Genomic DNA, 23,343 nt, shown 5'->3' with positions numbered 1-23,343 from the left:
GTGTTTCAATGCAATCGCTAATGAAGCATTCATAGACTCGCACCTTTGCGTTGAGCAAATATTGGAAAAGAAATGACCAGTTAGATATGCTTGTGCCCATAAGTGACGAGTATTTCCCTTCTCAATCACCCATGGATGCTTTTCGACGTTGAATTCTGAAACAACCGAACACCATTGAACATCAAATTCCTCGGTTGTCCACCAGGAAGCCATGCATTTTGAGAATGCTGCTGTAAATTTTGGGTCACCAATGTTAGCTTGTGCATTACGAGAAAGATGCCAAGAACATAATCTGTGCTTAGCATAAGGGATAACATATTTGATATCCCTCAGCATTGCCCTATCCCCATCAGTGACAACTGAAATAAGCGATTTATTCATCATGGCTTCTAAAAAATTCTGTAGTACCCACTCGAAAGATTGGGACGTCTCGTCAGTAATTATGGCAGTGGAAAACACAATTGTGTTATGGTGATGATTGATATCGAAAATAGGCATAATTGGCCGACCATACAAATTGTCTTTGTACGTTGTGTCGAACGCAATTACATCACCGAAGCATGTGTAATCTGATCTTGATGTAGAATCCAACCAAATAAGATTATACAATTACCCTGATTCGTCTACAGAGTATGTCATAAAAAATCTGGGATCATCATGTTTCTTATTATAAAAGTAAGCAATAAGCGCATTCACATCCCCATCGACGATTTCCTTTACTTTACCTCTTTGAAGTGCATTGTAGAGGTCTTTATGTGTAAATCCAACATTATGATAGCCCCCTGCCTACTGCGTTAAATAGTTCATTACTTGTGACGTGCCAACACTGACCTCTTTCAATGATGTTGCCTCATCGATATCAGCCTTACTTACAGCTCTATTAGAACGCATAAATGGTGTCATAGTAGGTGTGCACAATGCATGATTATGTTTCTGATAAGACTTACTTATAACCCAATGATCGTTTGTATTTGTTGCTGTAACTATAACTCTAGCCTTGCATCTTGTTCTTGTGACTGGCGTATGAGCACGTTGATGATCAACAGTATTGACTTTTGATACTCGAAACCCTTCTTTGGAACAAAAAATTCTTGTGTCTTCACATTCCCTTCCATGTCAAGCCGTGTTGTTCCCTTACGTGCACTAAACCCATGTTCCGTGCGAATCCCTTGTAAAAGTACCCCGCTTGATTACGTGAAGAGAAGAGCTGACCAACCAATCTGTCAGATTCATCAATATTATGTACTTCATGTCATTCCTCGGTTGGCTTAACATTGTCTCCATCAGTATGATCCATGACAAAAATTTTGTTGTGCAAGTTCAATAGTCCCGGAGTTGATGGAGATGTAAGTAAAAGTTCATTGAACATGTTTCAGTCGTGCTTTCAATAGGATGTGGTATTGGTAGTGGTAGTTGAAGGGTGGGTACAACATTAAATTCACATGACATATTTAGGTATGTACAATAACTACCTAAATATATGTCGATACATTTTCTAAAAGTATCGACCCAAAAAACATCGAAACCAATAATTATAATGTAATAGGTAAATTAACAATGTAACCAGTATAAATATACCGGTTAATTAGAAAACAAGTCAACATAATGTATCGACACTTGTGCAATTTGTGTCGATACTTATTGTCCAGAATGAATGCCCAAATGAATTGCACGCATAAAGTGTCGATACATTTATTAAAAGTATCGATCCCAATAAAATCGAAACCGATAATTATAATGTAATATGTAAATTTACAATGTAACCGGTATAAATATACCTGTTTTATGAGAAAATAGGTCAGCATAAAGTATCGACACTTGTTAAATTTGTGTCGATACATTTTGTCCATAATGAATGCCAAACAGGTGCACACATAAAGTGTCGATACATTTATTAAAAGTATCGATCCCAAAAACATCGAAACCGATAATTACAATATGATAGGTAAATTTACAATGTACCCGATAGAAATATATCGGCTTTATGAGAAAATAGGTCTAAATAATGTATCAACACTTTTTAAGTTTGTGTCGATACTTTTTTCCAGAATGAATGCCCAACGAGGTGCACGTATAAAGTGTCGATACATTTCAAATTGTATCGATCCAAAAAATATCGAAACCAATAATTATAATGTAATAGGAAAATTTGCAATGTTACTGTATAAATATACTGGTTTACTTATAAAATAGGTCAATATAGGCGCTACCTATTACACTATATAAGCGCTACCTAATATGTTATTGTACTTGATAATATTTATGGTTAAATGCCTATTTTATTATATAAGCTCTACCTAATATATTATTGTACTTGATAATATTTTCGGTTAAATGATATAACATAACCGGTCTAAATTTTAGCCGATCACTTGTTTAACTGGTCACGCCGTTTTTTAGCCGTTTTTTAAGCGCCGCACAGCAAAAGTTCCCGTAGACTACGGTTCCCCTATAATCCCATGATCAAGACTTTGATAATGTTGACAATGTTACGCTTCAGATGGTACGGTCCATGGTTGATAAAAAGTTGAGCTTAAACAAAGAAGACTAATGGCATCTATACTCAAAATGCTTCTACTTCTACTGCACATCTTCTGCCAAGTAAAGTGGGGGAAACAATCAGTTTTATTCCATTTATAGTTTGGAGAAAAGAAGAGTGCGACGAAAAAGAGCACTTAGATTGGTATTTGGGGTTTATATAAAGATTTTTAATGTTGATGAAAAGTCTAGAATTATGATTGTTATTTGTAGATTGATAGATTTTATGGATATAAACATATGATACGTGACATAAGATTTGATCCTAGTATATTATATCAATAATTATATACACAAAGATAATTGGGCGGAGTATGTAAACCCCAAAGACTATAATGAACAAAAAGGATCATCCGAATTGGTTATCATGGGATGTATAACAAACATCATTCTCCTCCTTCTCAACCTGTATAACACTAGAATTTTCATGATCTAGAAAACAATGGGACAATCTATTCTAGGATGGTCATGATAAGGGAACTAAACAAATCATAATTCTTCAATGGAATGTTTACCTCTAAATACAAATCAAACAAGCTAACTCCAATTCATTCAAGAACAAACAAGGGTTTCAATCATTAGTTGTTTTCAACTGCAAAGCAAGCAATTCTTCCTCAGGTATAGTCTTAATATGGCAATCCAAAATGGAATACGATATACAAAGCAAAGCAAACCCACATTCCACAACATCATCACTAAGCATACATTCACTCTGATCAATATTGCCACTCACCAGCTTAGCCAGACAAGTTATGTAAACCTCGAGCTTACAGTCATACAGCACGTTCAAACCTTCCTCCAACGTCTTGATAGAATAGTCTCATCGTCTTCAACCTCTAGCTTGTTAGCTGTCAGTTATTTAGTCAGTTAGTTTGTTATTAATCTGTTAGTGTGTTAGATAGATTAGTAACAACTAGTGTGATTGTATATAAATACCTTATCCTTGTAAACATTATTTTGAGATGAATTAAATAGATGAAACACTATTTTAGTAAATATTCCTTTTAACATGGTATCATGAGTCATATGATTCGTTTCCCATGAATTCATTTATCTTTGTTGTGTTCAACACTCTGTTAAAATTGTTTTAGGGGTTTTTTCCCTATTTTTCCTATATTTCATTTTTTTCTATGGAAACTTCCGTGCTTGATTTCAATCACCATTTGTTTTTGAATGCTTCTGATACACATGGGTGTCTTCTCTTTTCACATCAACTCCTTGGCTTCAAGAATTATAGTGTAGGGAGCATATATATGAAGATTGCCTTGCTTGCGAAAAACAAGTTAGGTTTTGTTACTAGTGATTGCCGGAAAGAAAATTTTGACGAACTCTTGCACTCACAATGGGAGAGATGCAATGCTCTTGTGTTATCTTGGATTCCCAATATGGTGAGTAAAGAGCTTTCGGTTGGTATTGTTTTTGCATCCAGTGTTGCTTTAGTTTGGCAAAACCTGAATGAGAGATTTGATAAGATCGATGGATCTAGGAGGTTCTTCCTTCATTGTGAAATTTCTTTGTTAACTCAAGGTAATTCCATAATATTAGCTTATTTCACTCGTTTAAAGTTACTTTGGGATGAGTATGAAGCCTTAGTTCCAGTTTCTTCTTGTGGTTGTGAACTTTCACAATGCACCTCTATTCATTACACTCAACAAAAATTGTTTCAATTTCTCATGGGTCTCAATGAGACGTATGCTGTTGTGCAAAGTTATATCCTGCTTATACAACCATTGTCATCTGTAAATCACGTGTATTCAATGCTTGTTCAAGAGGAATCGCAGAGGGTTCATTCTTCTGGTCTTTCTCTGATCTCTGATGTCTCTATTATGTACTCCAATTCTGCTGGGAATGGTGATCGGAAACATTTTTTAGTGTATGTGATCATTGTAAAATTCAATGACATAAGCGTGAGAATTGTTATAGATTAATCGGTTTTCTTGCCAATTTAAATTTTCCAAGAAGAAAGGGAGTCAGGTGGCTTTGGTTTTTAATCAATATGTTCTTGGTTCTCACAATCAAACCTGTCTTGAGCCACAAAAGGTTGCTGTTTCCAATGCTCCTGATGTTGCTCCTATGTTTACACGTGCCCAGTACACTTGAACAAGGATCTTTCTGTGGATTCAACAGTAAACCTTACAGGTACTGTTTCTAGAAAAACTGGCTTGACTAGTCTTTCTTTCAATTAGATACTTGATACAGAGGCCACTGACCACATGTTATCTGATTTTCAAAGGCTAATTACTCCTATTTCGTGTAACTCTGAATCTAGGCTTGTACATTTACGCAATGGCCAAACAGCTCCTATGACACACATAGGTTCTTTTTGCCTTTAACCAGGATCATTTCATTACCAATGTTTTGTTTGTTCCTAAATTTTCTCATAACCTCTTATCTGTTTCCAAGTTAACCAAATATCTCAATTGCATTATTTCTTTTTACCCTGATTTTTTCATTCTACAGGATCTCCACCGGAAGGATGAAGGGATTGGTAGAGAGTCTCGAGGGCTGTATTTTTTTTATTCTTCTACTTTTGGTTCTGGTATTTCTTATACTTTCCATTATAATTATATTTTTTTCATGTTCTTCAGCCTCTGATTCTTCAAATTGTATGAGTCATTCAAATGTTAATAATACTGATTTTTGGCATGCTCGTTTAGGGCATTCTTCTTTATCTAATTTACATAAAATACCATACTTGCAGTCTTACAAGTTTCATGATGACTGTATACATAAGTGCTCTGTTTATCCTTTTGCTAAATAGTCCAGGTTACTTTTCCCACATAGTACTTCTAGGGCTTCTAAACCTTTTGATTTAATCTATATTGACCAATGGGGGCCTTATAGGATCTCTACTCATAGTGGTTATTGGTCCTTTTTCACCATTGTTGATGACCATACAAAGATTTCATGGGTTTTCTTGTTAAGGCTTAAGAGTGATGTAATTCTTTCTTTAAAATAATTTTTTGCCTATGTCAAAAACCATTTTTAGTCACAATCAAATTCATTAGAAGTGACAATGGTTCCGAATTCTTTGCCAATGAATGTTATTCTTTTTTCTCTTCCTTGGGCATTATTCATTAAAGTTCCTGTGTTCATAATCCTCATCAATATGGTGTTGCTGAAAGAAAACATAAGCACTTGCTAGAGGTGGCTAGAGCCCTCAAATGTCATTCCAAAGTCCCTATTAAATTTTAGGGAGAGTGTTTCAACACAACTTGTTACATAATCAATAGACTAACTTCTTCTTCTTTAGTTGGATAAAGTCCTTTTGAACTCATTCATGGTAAGTCACATAACTTTTCCCATATGAGGTTTTTTGGTTGTTTATGTTATGCCAATCAACCAAACTAAAAAGACAATTTTTTTTCAAAAGGTATACCTTCCATTTTCATGGATATTCGACAACTCAACAAGGATACCTACTATTCAATCTTGATAAAAAAAACCTTCTTTGTTAATCAAAATGTGAAGTTTCATGGAGATATTTTCCCTTTTCATTTTCCTACTTCTTCTTCTTCACATTTTTTTCCTGTTCAAGATATTTCTGATTTAGATTTTCTGGTTATGCCTTTTCATTCTACTCAGCCCGCTTCTTCCTGGCATCCCTCTTCCTCTTTTATGACTCATATTTCTTCATATCAGTTTGCATCACCTCAAGCTTCAACAAATGCTCCTTCTGATCCAATTCTTGCTCAAAATCAACCTCTAATTTCTGATGATTCTTTGCCTAGTAACATTCATATTGCTCATAGGCAGTCTACTAGGGAAAAAATAGCCTGTTTGGTTACATGACTATGTGCAATCCTACCAATCTTCCTCTCTTCCAGATATTTATCCTATTTCTAATTTTCTTTCTTATTATCATCTACCTATTAAAACTCAACTTTATATTTCTTCTCTTTCTTATTTGGTAGAGCCTAAGACTTATAAAGAAGCCATTCAAAATCATGCTTGGATTCAAGCCATGAATGAAGAGATTTTAGCCTTGGAATCAAATAATATCTGGTCATTGGTTTCCCTGCCTTCTAGTAAGACTCTTATTAGAAGTAAGTGGGTGTACCAGATCAAATACAAATCGAATGGTGAAGTGGAAAGGTTTAAAGCTCGTCTTGTTTCCAAAGGGTTCACTCAAAAGGAATTCGTTGATTATGTTGAGACATTCTCTCATGTAGCAAAATTGGTCACTGTCAGGACAGTTCTTGCTCTTGCTTCCATTCATCATTAGCCTCTTTTTCAGATAGATATTTATAATGTATTCCTCCAAGGTGATCTAGTTGAGGAGGTGTACATGTCTTTGCCTGAGGGTTTTTGCAGTCAGGGGGATACTAGGGTATGCAGACTGCAAAAATCCTTGTATGGATTAAAGCAGGCTTCAAGATAGTGGAACATAAAACTGACAGAGGCACTACTACTGGCAGGTTACTATGAAAGTAAATTCGACTATTCACTGTTTACTAAATCACAAGGAAGCAAAATTGTCATAATGTTCATATATATGGATTTTCTTCTAATAACTGGAAATATAGTGGTTTAATTGAGGAACTCAAAGGAATTTTGAACAGAAATTTCAAGATGAAGGATCTTGGTGAAATAAGGTATTTCCTTGGTTTGGAAATATTGAGATAAGAGAAAGGGATAGTCATAAATCAAAGGAAGTATGCCTTGGAATTAATTGAAGAAACTGGACTAGGGGGTGCTAGGCCTGCTGCAATACCTTTGGAACAGAATAAGAAGTTGACTTCAAAAAATCCAATTGACAATTCAGAAGATGAATTGTTAAAAGACAAACAAGCTATCAAAGGTTGATTGAGAGACTAATCTACCTTACTACACAAGAACTGACATTGCCTATTCATTGTAGTTGTTAAGCCAATTCATGCATCAACCAAAGAAATCACATTTTGAGGCAGGCTTAAGGGTAGTTAGGTATATTAAAGGTAGTACAGGTCAAGGAGTTTTATTAAGTGCAACAAGTTAGTGCCAGCTTTAAGCTTTTTGTGACTCAGATTAGGCAACGTGCCTAATGACCAGAAGATCAATGACTGGTTTTTGCATAAAACTGGGAGACTCTTTGTTGTCTTGGAAATATAAGAAACAAAACACAATTGCAAGATCATCAGCTGAGGCATGATACTGTAGTATGGCAGTAACTGCTGCAGAAATAGTTTGGTTGTAACTGTTGCAGAAATAGTTTGGCTGACAGGTTTATTGAGTGAACTTGGTTTCAAAAACATATGACCAACAAAACTGATGTGTGACAAAAAGGCTGCTATTTAAATAGCAGCAAATGTAGCTTTTCATGAGAGAACAAAGCACATTGAGATTGATTGTCATTTTGTTCGAGAAAAATTTCAAGGAGGAATAATTGAAACCAAGCATGTAAAGACAACAGATCACCAGTCAGACATTTTGACTAAAGCATTGGGAGTTCAACAACATAGATATTTGATTTCCAAGTTGGGGTTAATTAACATCTTTAACCACCAACTTGAGGGGGAGTGTTAGTTGTCAGTTATTTAGTCAGTTAATTTGTTATTAATCTATTAGTGTGTTAGTTAGATTAGTAACAACTAGTGTGATTGTATATAAATACCTTAGCCTTGTAAACATTATTTTGAGATGAATGAAATAGATGTACTCTTTCAGTAAATATTCCTTTTATCATACCTCCCTGGACTTGCCTTCGTGCTCCAATACCACTTTGTAAGAGTTTGATATTAGTGCTGAGAATTTTCTAAGTGACCCACGGTGGCTGCTAGGATTGAGCTTCAAAATTGTTGGTTTGCTGAGAATTAATGGAGGACATGGAGTGAAATGAATGATGCATTGTTGTTTCTTGGGGATTCTGTTTAAGGACGAAGCTTGTTTTCTGCTTTAGGGGAGTGTGTGGTGTTGGGATAAAAGATAAGATCTTTTAATGAATTTTGGTTAAATTTTTTGATTAGCAGTTGTACTATATATAAATTATGAATTTAGTTTTTATATTTTAATTTAATTATTTTATTTCTTATATATTTAAAATTTTTAAAAATTATATCCTGTAAATAAATCTGACCTTACTAATTTAAGCTATGTTGTTTTAAAAATATACAAAGAGGATAGGTTGGAGTTATTTATGAAATAATTAAGGGTAAATTATATGTTTAGCACATAAATTATTACTTCATTTTGATATTCAAATTTCATTTTTAAAAAATTATATCTAGCGTTTAATTTAGGTTTTATTTTGGTATCTCGTTGTTAAAAACATAACAATAATATTGATGTACTATCATAAGATAATGTTACGTTACCATTGAAAAATATTACGTAAACAACTATATTAATATTTTAACAGTATGGTACTGTTATTGTCTTAGGAAAGGTGACGGCTAATATATATACTAATATTACCGGTATTATATATTATAAAGATATTTAACAAATTCAAATTTTAGCGTTACCTATTATGATGACAGAATAATAATGTTTTAGGTAGAAAACATGAAAAACTATTAAAAAATTTGGTAACCGGTAAACTTTGGTTATCGGTAAGTATCAATACATATATATAAGTGTCCATACTTATTTCACTGTGGAAAACATTAATTTAAGGTTATCTTTTGAGTGAGTTTTAAGATATTAATTTAGTAATTATACGCGTCTAATGGTTTATTTTTATGTTACGGTATATATTATTATTAAATTAAAAATAATAAACATAGATATTACATTTATTATTATCTTTGGTTAAAATTGTTAAATTTAAATTCTAAATAATATTTTATAAAATATCAAAACAATTAAATAATTTTTTGTGTAAATGAAATTATTAAATTAATATTGTAGGTGAAAAACATGAAGCTCTATTAAAAATTTTTGAAACATAAATTACATAACTTTCAACAAAGTATCGATACATTTTTATAAAAAGTATTTATACTTTCAACATATCAGGTAAATTTTACCGGTTTTGTCATAATGAAAGTGGTTTTGTCATATTTTTACATGTTATATTGTAAAATATCGATCCTTTTTATAAAAAGGATCGATACTTTCAACATATCAAGTAAATTTTACTGGTTTTGTCATAATGAAACTGGTTTTGTCATATTTTTACCTGTTATATTGTAAAGTATTGATCTTTTTTATAAAAAGGATCGATACTTTCAACATATCAGGTATATTTTACCGGTTTTGTCATAATGAAACTGGTTTTGTCATACTTTTAACTGCTATATTGTAAAGTATCAATATTTTTTTATAAAAAGGATCGATACTTTCAACATATCCGGTAAATTTTACCGGTTTTGTCATAACATGGTTTTGTCATATTTTTACATGTTATATTGTAAAGTATCGATATATTTTTATAAAGTATCGATACATTATAGGCGCTATTACTGCTTTTCTTTTAAATTCTAAAAGTGTCGATACTTATTTAAATGGAATCGATACTTTCAACATATCTGATAGGTAGTTTAACGTAATAGGCAGCGCCTATTTTTTTTACCGTTTACATTATTATACTTGATAATGTTTCCAGTAAATAACCGATTATGTTATCATTGGTAATATTTTAGGCGTTTACCTAATATATTGTAATAACAAATTAAATAATTAAACTATTTTATTATATAATCGCTACCTATTACGTTATATAAGCGCTACCTAATATATTACTGTGCTTAATAATGTTTCCAGTAATTAACATATTTTATTACCTATTACATTATATAAGCGGTACCTAATATGTTATTGTGCTTGATAATGTTTTCAGTAATTAACCTATTTTATTATATAAGTGTTACCTATGTGGAAAACATTAATTTAAGGTTATCTTTTGAGTGAGTTTTAAGATATTAATTTAATAATTATACGCGTCTAATGGTTATTTTTATGTTACGATATATATTATTATTAAATTAAAAATAATAAACATAGATATTACATATTTATTATTATTTTTGGTTAAAATTGTTAAATTTAAATTCTAAATAATATTTTATAAAATATCAAAACAATCAAATAATTTTTTGTGTAAATGAAATTATTAAATTAATATTTTAGGTGGAAAACATGAACACTATTAAAAAATTTTGAAACATAAATTACATAACTTTCAACAAAGTATCGATACATTTTTATAAAAAGTATCTATACTTTCGACATATCAGGTAAATTTTACCGGTTTTGTCATAATGAAACTGATTTTGTCATCTTTTTAACTGTTATATTATAAAGTATCGATCCTTTTTATAAAAAAAGATTGATACTTTCAACATATCAAGTAAATTTTACCGGTTTTGTCATGTTTTTACATGTTATATTGTAAAGTATCGATACTTTTTATAAAAATGATCGATACTTTCAACATATTAGGTAAATTTTACCGGTTTTGTCATAATGAAACTGGTTTTGTCATATTTTTACCTATTATATTGTAAAGTATCGATCTTTTTTATAAAAAGGATCGATACTTTCAACATATCAGGTAAATTTTACTGGTTTTGTCATAATGAAACTGATTTTGTCATATTTTTACATGTTATATTGTAAAGTATCGATCCTTTTTATAAAAAGGATCGATACTTTCAATATATCAGGTAAATTTTGCCGGTTTTGTCATAATGAAATTGGTTTTGTTATATTTTTACCTGTTATATTGTAAAGTATCGATACATTTTTTTTAAAAAGGATCGATACTTTCAACATATCCGGTAAATTTTACCGGTTTTGTCATAATGAAAGTAGGTTTGTCATATTTTTACATGTTATATTGTAAAGTATCGATACATATTTATAAAGTATCGATACTTTATAGGCGCTATTACTGCTTTTCTTTTAAATTCCAAAAGTGTCGATACTTATTTAAATGGAATCGATACTTTTAACATATCCATTATTTTACATGATAATGTTTCCAGTAAATAACCGATTATGTTATCCTTGATAATATTTTAGGCGTTTACCTAATATATTGTAATAAAAAATTAAATAATTAACATATTTTATTATATAAGAGCTACCTATTACGTTATATAAGTGCTACCTAATATGTTATTGTGCTTGATAATGTTTCTAGTAATTAACTTATTTTATTATATAAGCGCTACATATTACATTATATAAGCGGTATCTAATATGTTATTGTGCTTGATAATGTTTCCAGTAATTAACCTATTTTATTATATAAGCGCTACCTATTACATTATATAAGCGCTACCTAATATGTTATTGTGCTTGATAATGTTTCTAGTAATTAACCTATTTTATTATATAAGCGCTACCTATTACATTATATAAGCGGTACCTAATATATTTTTGTGCTTGATAATCTTTCCGGTTAAATGATATAACATAACCGGTCTAAATTTTAACTGGTCACTTATTTAACCGATCAATTATTTAACCAGTCACGCTGTTTTTAAGCGCCGCACTATCAAATTAAAACTTAAACTTTAAAAGTTAGGCATGATTTTGAAAATAAAATAAAATTTGAATATTAAAAATGAACAAAAATAATAGTTTATGTATTAAACTTATAAAAAATGATAAATTATACATTTAGAACTTAGATTATTATTTTTATTCTGTTTTAATACCTAAATTTTATTTTTTCCAAAATCATATCTAATATTTAGTTTATATTTTAATTTGATATTATGTTTTTAAAATTTTAAAAAAAATGTTTACATAATTTTTTTAAATTTTGTCAATGATGACATGACTATACATTACATTACATTATAATGATATATCAACATCACCATTAAATTTTCAACGATAAATATTAAAATAAAACATAAATTAAAAATTAAGTATGGCTTTAAAATAAAATATAATTTTAATATCAAAATAAAATAAAAGTAATAGTTTAAATACTAAACTTGCAATTTATCTTTTTTATAACACTATCAAACCCGAATATGGCATGTAACAAATATACAATGAGACTGCAATTAAAAGATGGGTATCTTGGACGCCTTTACCGGCGAAAACCCGATCGGAGAGCTCGGCCAAAACGGCATTAACAGTGAGTAAAACGACACTATATCCAGAAATAACACCAAGGACAACGCCGGTGGTCCCCAACACCTTCCCAAACGCAGGCCACTCAATTTCCCTTATCTCCTCCGCCACACCGCCGGCAAGACTATAGCTATTCGCTTCTTTCTCCTTCATCACCTTCTTTATCTCCGCTCCAATCGCGCCCAACTCGCTTTCCTGGCCCAATTCCGCCTCTGCCTCCGCTTCCTTTGCGGTCACTGAGTCTTCGACACTCTCCTTGCTTTCTTCGATGGCTTTGACGGGAAAAAAACATGCGATTGTTTGAGGTCCCGGTGATTTTGAGAGGAGGTTTGGTTTTGGGAGGTAATGAGGCGAAACGGCGACCGGCGGAGACTGGTTTCGGTTGCCAGTAGATCGGAGAAGAAACGGTTGCTTTCGTCGGAGATGGGACAGGGAATAGCAGCGATGCCGGCATTTTACATATATTGATCTTTGAACGCTCACTCAGAAGTCATGTATGTAATCTTTAACACTGAGAAATGTATAAACTGAAACAAAGAAGAGACCTTTGATTATTAAAAACGATAAACTACAAGCTTAGTATCTAAATTATTACTTTTATTTTATTACAGTATCTAAACTTTATTTTTTTAATTATACTTAACATTTAGTTTAAGTTTCAATTTAATACTTTACTATTAAAAATTTAACAGCGATATTGATGTGTCAACATAAGGTAATTTCATGTTATTATTGACAAAATATAAAAAAATATCACGTTAACAATTTTGTTAATTTTTAACAGTGGAGTAACAAATTGAAACATAAACTAAACGTTATATATGATTTTGTTTAAAAATAAAGTTTAAATACCAAAACAGAACAAAAATAATCGTTTAAATACTAAATATGTAGTTTAACCTAGTAACAAATAGGTTTACAGGAATCAGGTGACTTTTCTACCCTTGGAAAATGTACTTCCGTAATTCTGTGTCTTAAGGTCATATTTTACCTTACACTTTATGATTTGAATTAAGTTAATCTATTTTTATAATTTAAAAATTAAAATTATTTTTTAGTACGTGTCCTAAACCTACTTCAATTCTGTAATTCCTAGATCTGATCTAGAAGTTGCAGTCGAATCATGTGACCATGTTGAATAGAGAAATATCTAAAGAAGTTGATAAATCATTTTTAAAATTATTTATTAAATATAATATCATAAATAAACTCATGTCATAGTTATAAAGAAGTTGAAAATATATATTTAACCTCATATAATACACAATTGAGATACACTCTGATAACCAAATTATCCTACATTTGGATAACCTGAAAATGAAAAAATTGAGCTATAAAACTCCGTATCCCCTATGTATAAACAAATATAAATATTAATTTAAGCATGATGTATATACAACGTAATAGTTATGCAAACATAAAATCAGATATTTATCATCAGGATATTACAACAGAAATTCACAACCGTACCTTTTTTACTTATAAATAGGATGATGATGTTACTATCCGAAGAAAAACCCAAAATAGAAATCAGAAATCAAGATGGGGATATTACCTTCCACAGAGGAACCCAAATACATAAAATAGGAAATTGGATAGAGACGTTACCCTATGAAGAGGAACCCAAATAGAAAACATGAAACATGATGTGGACATTACCCTCTGAAGAGGAATCCAAACAAAAAAACAAGAAATAAGATAGAGACGTTACCATCCGAGGAGGAACCCGAGACTTCCGTAGATAATCTCAATACATAAATTGTAACATCCCAAATACGGGTTAGTGATTAACGTAAAACTTCAGAGTTTGGTGATTGAAGTAGATTTGAATAGTTTAATGATTTGTTCAGAAATATTCCTGAAAGTTATTAGTAATTATCAAAGGAATTAAGGGGCAAAATGGTCATTTATCATGAAAGATATTTTTATCTCTTATGAAGAGATAAACGTTGGGGGAGAGTATTAGAAAACTCTCTTTCTTACATTCTTTTCTCCAACGTGCAGAGCATAAGGTAAGGGTTTTCTGATTTATTGATTATTTGTTAAATTAAGGTTAGGTTGGATCATTAGATGATAACTAAGCTTAAGGAAAGATTAAGTTGTCTTATAATCAAAGATGAAGAAGTTATAAGAGATTTAAGAAAACAAGTTTTATATGAAATCATGGAAAAGAGTTGATAAGTTGAATTTGAAGTTACATTTGACTTGTATCATGCTAATTAAGGATATGAAGTGTTAGAATTGTATTTAGAACATATTAAAATTGAGTATGATTCTTGATTACATATGAAGGATAGGATTTTGAGTTATAGATGATTTTCATGGATATAAGTTGGTTTAAGTAATGGTAGTGAGTTTAATGACATGATAGGGTTTAAAATAGAGAATTAAGTAAGAATTGATGATTTTCAGGGTTAAAATACAATTTCTAGGAAAATTCCAGTATGTGCAGGGGAACAGATTCCCCTGGGGGGTATCGATTCCCCGGGAACAGATTCCCCTGGGGGTATCGATTCCCCCTTAATGAAAAAAATGGAATTTGATTTTAAACCGGTTTAAGTTATAACATCAAGTTAAAGTTTAGGCTTCTGATAGTTGTTTTGAAATGTTATATTTATGTAGATATAAGCCTAAACAAGCTCTGGAATAATCAAGGGATTATAATTGATTCAAATCAAACAAGGCTAAGTGAGTGCAATTTAATGTACTATATTATTGAACGAACATTGGCTTGCGATGAGTCAGTGATGGAATTACTATGGTAAGAAGTGACTCCTAAATGTTATTTGATTGGTGATTCTTATATGCATGAATACATGAAATGAGTATAGGTTATTATATGTTACATAATATGCATATGTGATATGCTATGAGACATGACCAATGTGAAATGAGATAAGCTATAGACTATATGAAATGATATGAATATGCAATACGTGATACATGTGATATGATATGAAATGACATATGAAATGTAATACGTGATACATGTGATATGATATGAATACATGGTTACACATACATGTGGTATGTGATAGAAGAGAAAGAACAAGTGATGAGAATGTATTCATAATAAATGCCCATAGTATATGATAAGTTTAGGTATAGTTGGCATGCCAAGAGTCGGGGTACATATGTCCTATAGACATATGATATGTCCTACGGGACATAGATACTCCTTCGGATGACAGTCCTTCGGGACACAGATGACATCCTCGGGATGATAGGTCCTTCGGACATTATACGAGCTGTGGTGACAGCATATGGTGCACAACCTCAGTGTACTCGCATACCTATTTCTCAATAATATACATGGGCAACAATTGAAAGATAAATTAAAGTGAAAGTGATACAAGAAGGAGTTTCACATGTGCATGACATTTTTATATATGTCATATTGAAATATACATGCATATTGAATGTTATGATAAATGGTAAGAATGCATATTCATAAATCTACTGTTACATGTTTATTATTGCCTCATTAGTCTATGACTTAGCGGTAATGATTTACACGTAGGTACCAAGAAACGTGAAGAGCAGAATAGAAGTAGCAAGATAGTATTACTAGAAGATCAGATCAGAAGTAATCGACAAAGTAGTATTTTGGTGTGTATAGAGTGTTGGCATGTAATAAGTCGTTAATACGAGTACTCTGATGGAGTTGTATTTGTGGTCATTTTATATAAATTAACGTATTTTGCTTAAACAAAGTTTAAATTATCTGTTTTTTTCAAAAGAGTCAAAGTTTGAAAAGTCAATGTACGGGTTGGGGTGTTACATAAATTCACAGCGATCAATGAAACATGCATATACAAATTATTTGGGAACCAAATATGCTGCTAATATATAGATACATAAAAAAAAAACACAATAAAAAGGTAAAATAGTACAACTCAAGGAACACACATATACCAACTAAGCCTTACACTTCTCACGGTCGGTAGTACTAGGTCGTGTGTCTCAAGTCGAACGCGCAAAATCAAGCTAAGTTAAACGTGGTAGTCTGAATCTACTAGAAAGCGATGCAAAAACACATGGTCACCTTCAGAACATAATAACAGAGAATTAGTCCAAAATCCCAAAATTACTAAAGTAAATGTAACATAACGAGTGCAAGATACAAAACGAGGTTTTTGAGTCAAAATTTAGCAAAACGTGCTACAAAAACATATTCATGACATCGAAAAACATAAAGATAAAGATCACAGAAAAATCAACGAAACGATCAAAGTAAATAGTCAATTGTCAACAGGTCAACGGATCGGATCAAAAGGTCATTGGTTTGGGTTCAGTTCGGCCACCAGCTTAAGATCAGTTCGATCAACCAGTTCAAAATCGATTCACACCCTCTAAACTGGTTTAACCAATTTTTGGGGAAACATTCACACGCGATGACAACGTGTACGCGTGTGTCACTCGGTGGAAGGTCATTGGTTTGGGTTCAGTTCGGCCACCAGCTTAAGATCAGTTCGATCAACCAGTCAAAATCGATTCACACCCTCTAAACTGGTTTAACCAATTTTCTGGGGAAACCACTCTCACCACGCGCATTGACAACGTGTAGCGCGTGTGGTGCACTCTGGTGGCTGAAAAACTTACCAAAAGTACAGATTTTCATTTTAAGGAATCTCACACTAACCTTACTTTACGACGGTGAGTGGGCGATGATATAGTTTTCGCAAAACCCGATTATCCCTCCAATCCAACTTGCAAACGACACCGACATAAGTAAGAAAGTGATCTTAGAGAACGAAACGATTAGAGAAAGGTCTAACTGACTGATAATTTCGCTATAGTTCGTTAATTTTTAAAATAAATTTTTAAGAAATTGTTTGCCTTATTTTTAGGATTGATTATGTAATGGTAAAAAAATGATTGTAATATGTTAGGTTGATGTATTTGTGGATTTTTACCTTGATTGTAATATATTACATTGGTGTATTTATCGACTGTTACTTTGGAATTGCTTTACACTTTATTTTAATCATTTGTTTTTTTGTTAAGTTCAAGTTGAACACGAGTAAACAATTTTTAAATCAAATTAAACATTACTCAACTCGTAATCAACTCGCTTGATAAACCATTCAAATCATATTTTTAATTTTTTTGGAAGGTCAAAGCTCACCATAAACAATGTTAAGATTCTTTTATTTTTTTATTAAAGATTCTCTTCAATTTTTTTTATCAAGGGGTTACTTGCTCATACCTACTTATAACTCTTGGCCTCTTATTACCAATCCCTTCCTTTCTTAATTCTACATCTCATTAAAATTAATATTATTAAGGGCAATTCCAAACATAAATTTAAAAAAAATACAAAAAAAAAAAACACACAACTAATTTTTATTCCACCAAATGTGGGGAAAGGCCTCAAGATTTAAAATAAGTTCTTTAAATATTCGGGTAAACTATACTTTTAATACTCTAACTATCACTTGTTCATCTTGGCCACTCAATTATTTTTTTAAAATCACATCTATTGTTAAAAATTAATAGAATGCTGACGTGATTTTTTTCAAGTTTTTCAATGATAATGTGTCATTACTTTATTGTGATAGCATCACCGTTAATTTTAAACAGGAATGATCAAAATGAACCAAAAATAAATGTTAGATATGATTTGAAGAAAAAATACTTTGGGTACTAAACTTGTAATTTATGCTAATATTTTAGTGATGGAATGCTTAAGGACAAATGGTATGGTTTTAACATTACCTAAACCAACTAACTTGAGTGATTATTAATTAATTAAAAGGTAAATGATTATTTATTTTGTTATCTTGGAGTTGTTAGCATCTCTCTTTGGATCCTCTTAGCTTGTCCCCTTTTTTGGCTTCAAAGCAACTATAAAATATGTTCAAGGCAAACCAGCCTCTAAATTTTCTCGACATTCTCCTCCATGCAATTTTAGGGCTTATAAATGTTTATTCAAATAAACCATTCAAGATTGCACAATCCCTCTAACAACTACCTGTCCTTCAACTTGTAACACCCCAATTAGGGGCTAAAATTAAGAAATTATAAAGTGGTGGATTTAATTGGTATTTGGAAGAAATTTGGGGATTAAATTGTCAGATTTCAAAGATGGCAGACCGTTTTAAGAAATGCATGAAGTTTAGTGGCTAAAGTCATGATTTAACCAATTTATATATGTTGAATTATAAGTTCCCCCGTGCGCAGGTTCAGCGGAAAATTTTCCAGTTTTCCTCTCCCGTTCTCCCTACTCGAACTCCGATCTACTCGCCGTCCGACCTCCGATCGACGAGCCGAAACCACCATCGTGTTCGTTGTCAACCGAGGAACAAAACCCCTCAAACCTTTCGTCGTGAATCATCTCCGTTCGTCGTTAATTTCAGTCGGAAGTATCGTCGGTAATAACTCAGTTTTAGTTGGTTTTTCATCGATTCACAACGATCGGGGTCATCCGTTTACGACACCTCCGCACCATCGTGTCCTTGTGCCATCCGAGTCCACCGGTGTTCTCCTTTTTCTCCGACGGCGGCAGCGCGTGTGGAGGTGAAGCGGTCAAGTTTCCGACGTTTCAAAATCGAGCTCTCCGCCGTTCAAAATTGTGAACCGAGCTTTGTAAGTATCTCGAAATCGCTCAAAATAATTTTTAGAAATTTTTCCGGGATTTATCACTGTCACGCGCCCCCACGCGCCGCCACTGCGCGTGGGGAAGACAAAAGTGACCGGTTTGACCGTTTAGTGGATAGTTGACCGGTTTGACGGTCATAACCCGACCAGACCCCGTTTACCCGACCCGTTGACCCGACCCGACCCGTTGACCCGACCCGTTGACATTGACCCGTTGACCGTTGACCGGAGTTGACCACTGTTGACCAAAACTTTGACCGGCTTTGATGGGCATTAAACGACCTTTGACTTCGACCGAGTATACCTATCCTGACATTTTTCGACGTTCCAAATCCGATTCCGCTGTCCGTTTTTCGAAATTCAAACCCGAAGACCTTTAAATTGCCGGTCAAACCCGTTGACTTTGGATTTTGACAGAATATTCCAATTTCCGAAAAGTCATATTTATGCTTTCGACGTCCTGAATCCGAATCCGAAGTCCGTTTCGCCAAATTCGAACTCGGTAAGCCGTCTTTCACTGATTTATCACCCAATTCGATCCGTTTATCGTAATTAAGCTTCGTTCTGATATAATTTATGTTGATATGTATCTGAGGAATTATTGGAAGTTGAATTGAAGATCAAGGCGTTCGAATGGAATTTTTATGGTCGATCAGTATTGCACGGAAATCGAGGTAATACTTACTACCTCTTTATGCTTTATAGAACATGTTGGTATTGGTAAATGCATGAATGGAAATGTTTGGTCTCATATGTGTAATTAATGAAGATCTACACTAGATACGATACGGTAGAAAGTAGATAACTGAATATGGCTCAGATGATTATAAGAAATTGGAGGATAGTTGAAATTAAATTACAAGTTCTGGAATTAAGTGATAAAAGAATCAACCATGGATTGTAGATATAATTTATCTCATTAAAGGTACTTAGATGATAAATTATGAGAATATTTCGATTAGGGAAAATTACGAAATTACCCTTATGTTGGAAAATGACAAGAATGTCTCTGGAAGTGGATTAATAAATCTGAAAGAATTATTGATATGCTAAATATTGATGTGCATAAGAAATGATAGTTATACTTAGAAATTATGGATAACCGGTTTTTAACCCCAAGAGGGTTTATGCAAGATACTAGAAGTCTGTTAAGGAATCACTTCAAGATCAGAGAAGGTTCGGGAAAGCATTAATCATAGGATATCTAAATTATATATTTTCGTTAAAAGCTAATATCGAAATTTGGTTAGAAATTACAGAAATGCCCTTAAGAGATTGAATAGTCTGAGTTAACCTGAATGAAAAATACTTAGAGGATTCGTACTTAACTCGATTAAGTACGGATTAATTGTTAAGATCCCGACTTAGTGCAGGAAAATTCCTGATATTCCGTTTGTAAAGTCTGAGAAGACACTTGACCTGAAAATGTTCGAATAATGAGTAAATACTTGAAGAGTAATTTATCGGGGGTATTATGCTGTCAGAATTGTTCGAAAGACTGAAGTAAATGATAAGATTGAATTAAATAATAAGATCGGATGGAAGGAAAAGATTGAAATACCGTAGATCTGTAAAATGACCAAAATACCCCTATAATAGAAATGACCCAAGAATATCACCAAGCTCAGGAATGATTGAATCCTCGAGCTCTGAAATGAATGGAATAAAACTGAACATCAAAATTACCAAAATACCTTTATGGCCTAAATTAAGTAAATGTCTTGGATTAATTAAGGAATCCAAGTAAGATAAGTATTGGACTACCTTTAAAGGTAATGGAAAACAATTCAAGTGAATAGATCAACCCTAAAGCTATGTCAATACCTGAATGACATAAATATTACTGGAACATGTGTTCATCTTCTCAAGTTTGGCTCGATGATAAATTTTGGAAGTATTCAACTCAGCTCTAGATTGTATTCAGTACTGAGAATTGAACGTTTGTTCGACAATCAACCACGAAGACCAAATTGAATGGAATGGAAGTACAATATGTATATGAAATTCAGGAACGTTTGAATTACTCTGGAAATCCTGAAGTAACTGGAATAGAGATGACTGCTAAATGAAATAGGTAACTTCAATGACTGAGGATTTAGTAAGTGACTTGGATAAGTCTGGAAACTCTGATGAGTTTACGTAGTGTACAATTACAATGAGTTTGAACAAATTAATCAAGTACGTCAGCATTTCATGATATGTAGAAGTGTGGAAATGAAATAAAGACATTGGAAGATCTATTCAACGATGATTCCGAAAATGGTCTATGGACAAGAATTGTGGTATTAAAGAGTAAATACCTGGAAGAACAATGAATTGACCAATCGACAGGCATTAGTTCTGGAAACTATTCATCTAAGAGTTGTCGATAATTCGATCAATCGATAGATAATATAAATGTCCTGAACCTTCATTTCCTTATCAGCTCAAGTCACTTTCTGAATAACTGGATTCTGTCAGTTATTGAACTCTTTCAATAGTGATTCTGAATTCCGATATTCTGTCAGTTATTGAACTCTTTCAATAGTGATTCTGAATTCCGATATTCTATCGGTATACTAAAGATCCGTGTTCCCCTACTTGTTAAGATTATCCAATATCTTTGAATACTATCTGTAAATTCTGGTGTGTTCCCTACTCATGAATATTTTACCTGATTTTCGATTTGATTTCTGATCTGATACTTGACATGGATTCTGATCTGATATCTGACATGGATTCTGATCTGATACTTGACTTGGATTCTGATCTGTTACTTGACCTGATTTCTGATATGATACTTGACCTGATTTATGTTTTGATTTTTGATATATCGTTTACGGACGGACATATCTTACTTGGGGGGGTAATGTTGGAGGAAGTATACCTGGAGGCTCCTCGGCTGTGTGCTCAGGGCCTTATTTACCGGTTCCTCGGCTGTGTGCTCAGGGCCAACTGGACTTGATGGTGGGTGTATGGTTCTGGGGAACCTACACACTTGGACTTGTTGGATGGGGTATATATATATGTTTAAAAAAAAAAAGATCTGAAAAGTTACATGATTTTTGGGAACACACTAGAAAACCTGTTCTGATCTCCTGAACTAGACATCCGAAATATTTCCATCTGAAATGAATACTATTTGTTACTACATGCGATATCAATGGACCTCAGCTCAACATAAAGATCTGTAAATATCTGAACCAGTAAGGAAAATATGTTTATCTGTATCTGCACGTTTTTCAGCATCATCTGGTAGTTCTGTATTACTGAGCTTTTCGAAGCTCACTCTATTACTCACCTTTTCAGGTTAAAAGAATTGTACCAATGCATCTATCGACTTCAGTAAGGGAGTTCTTCCGGCGTTGTTGCAGAGTATGGTACATGTGATTAGGGGGGCATGTAATTGTATTTTGATTTATATACGAGTCTGGAAATATGTTTTATTTTTAAATAGTGACAAATGATTTTATAAGTTTACATGTTCTGATAAAAAGATTTAAATTTTCCGCTATTTTTACAATGGGTCGCTCCAGTGGCCCTAATGTGACTTCTCGGATCGGATCGGGCTACCCCCATCGGTCTGGGGGGTTACACAACTTCACATTAATAAATATTGGTTCAGATATATCGATTTATATTTAATGTAATGTTAGTATATATCACTCTGACAATGTCATTCCATTCTGCGAGAACCACTTTGTGATCATGTTAGAAAACCTTTTGGCCTTTCTCCTAATAATGAACTTTTTTAATTTGTCGAATTTTTTTTACTATCTTTTTCAATCATCATAATAAATATTTTTTCATCTAAAAAAAAGAATAAATTGTAATTGATGTTCATAACTATCATTTCTCTTGTTGTATATCAACAAATTTCTTTATATCATACATTAAAATTTTTATCCAAAAGTAAAAAATCAATTGTTAATATTAGATTTCAAGGGGTTTTAATGAGATGTAGAAGTATGGTTCATGGTCATTATAGAACTCATATAGGGATTGAATTTAAATTCGAAATATATTAAATTTTATTAAAAACATATTTTATTAATAATTGCTCGAGAACTTATAATTTCTAAAAACAATAATAATTTCTTTCTTTATATAAAATAAGTAGTTCGTATCAAACATGCACAACTGCATGCTTAGAATAGGGACTTTAATTATTACAATAATAATCACTACACGCATGGATCCGACATGTAGCAGCTA

The 23,343-nt window shown here is 32.5% G+C and overlaps 2 pseudogenes; both read right to left on the bottom strand.

The window, feature by feature from the left end:
- Positions 1-3,109: 3,109 nt before the first annotated feature.
- On the bottom strand, positions 3,110-8,705 carry LOC120192112 (annotated as a pseudogene).
- Positions 8,706-12,423: 3,718 nt separating this feature from the next.
- LOC120192111 lies at positions 12,424-13,017 on the bottom strand (annotated as a pseudogene).
- Positions 13,018-23,343: the final 10,326 nt, after the last annotated feature.

The sequence above is a fragment of the Hibiscus syriacus genome, unplaced genomic scaffold (assembly GCF_006381635.1).
Source record: "Hibiscus syriacus cultivar Baekdansim isolate YM2019G1 unplaced genomic scaffold, ASM638163v2 tig00116971_pilon, whole genome shotgun sequence".
NCBI classification, from domain to species: domain Eukaryota; kingdom Viridiplantae; phylum Streptophyta; class Magnoliopsida; order Malvales; family Malvaceae; genus Hibiscus; species Hibiscus syriacus.
The sequence above is the reverse complement of the archived record's forward strand: the minus strand, read 5'-3'. Positions and strand labels throughout refer to the sequence as shown.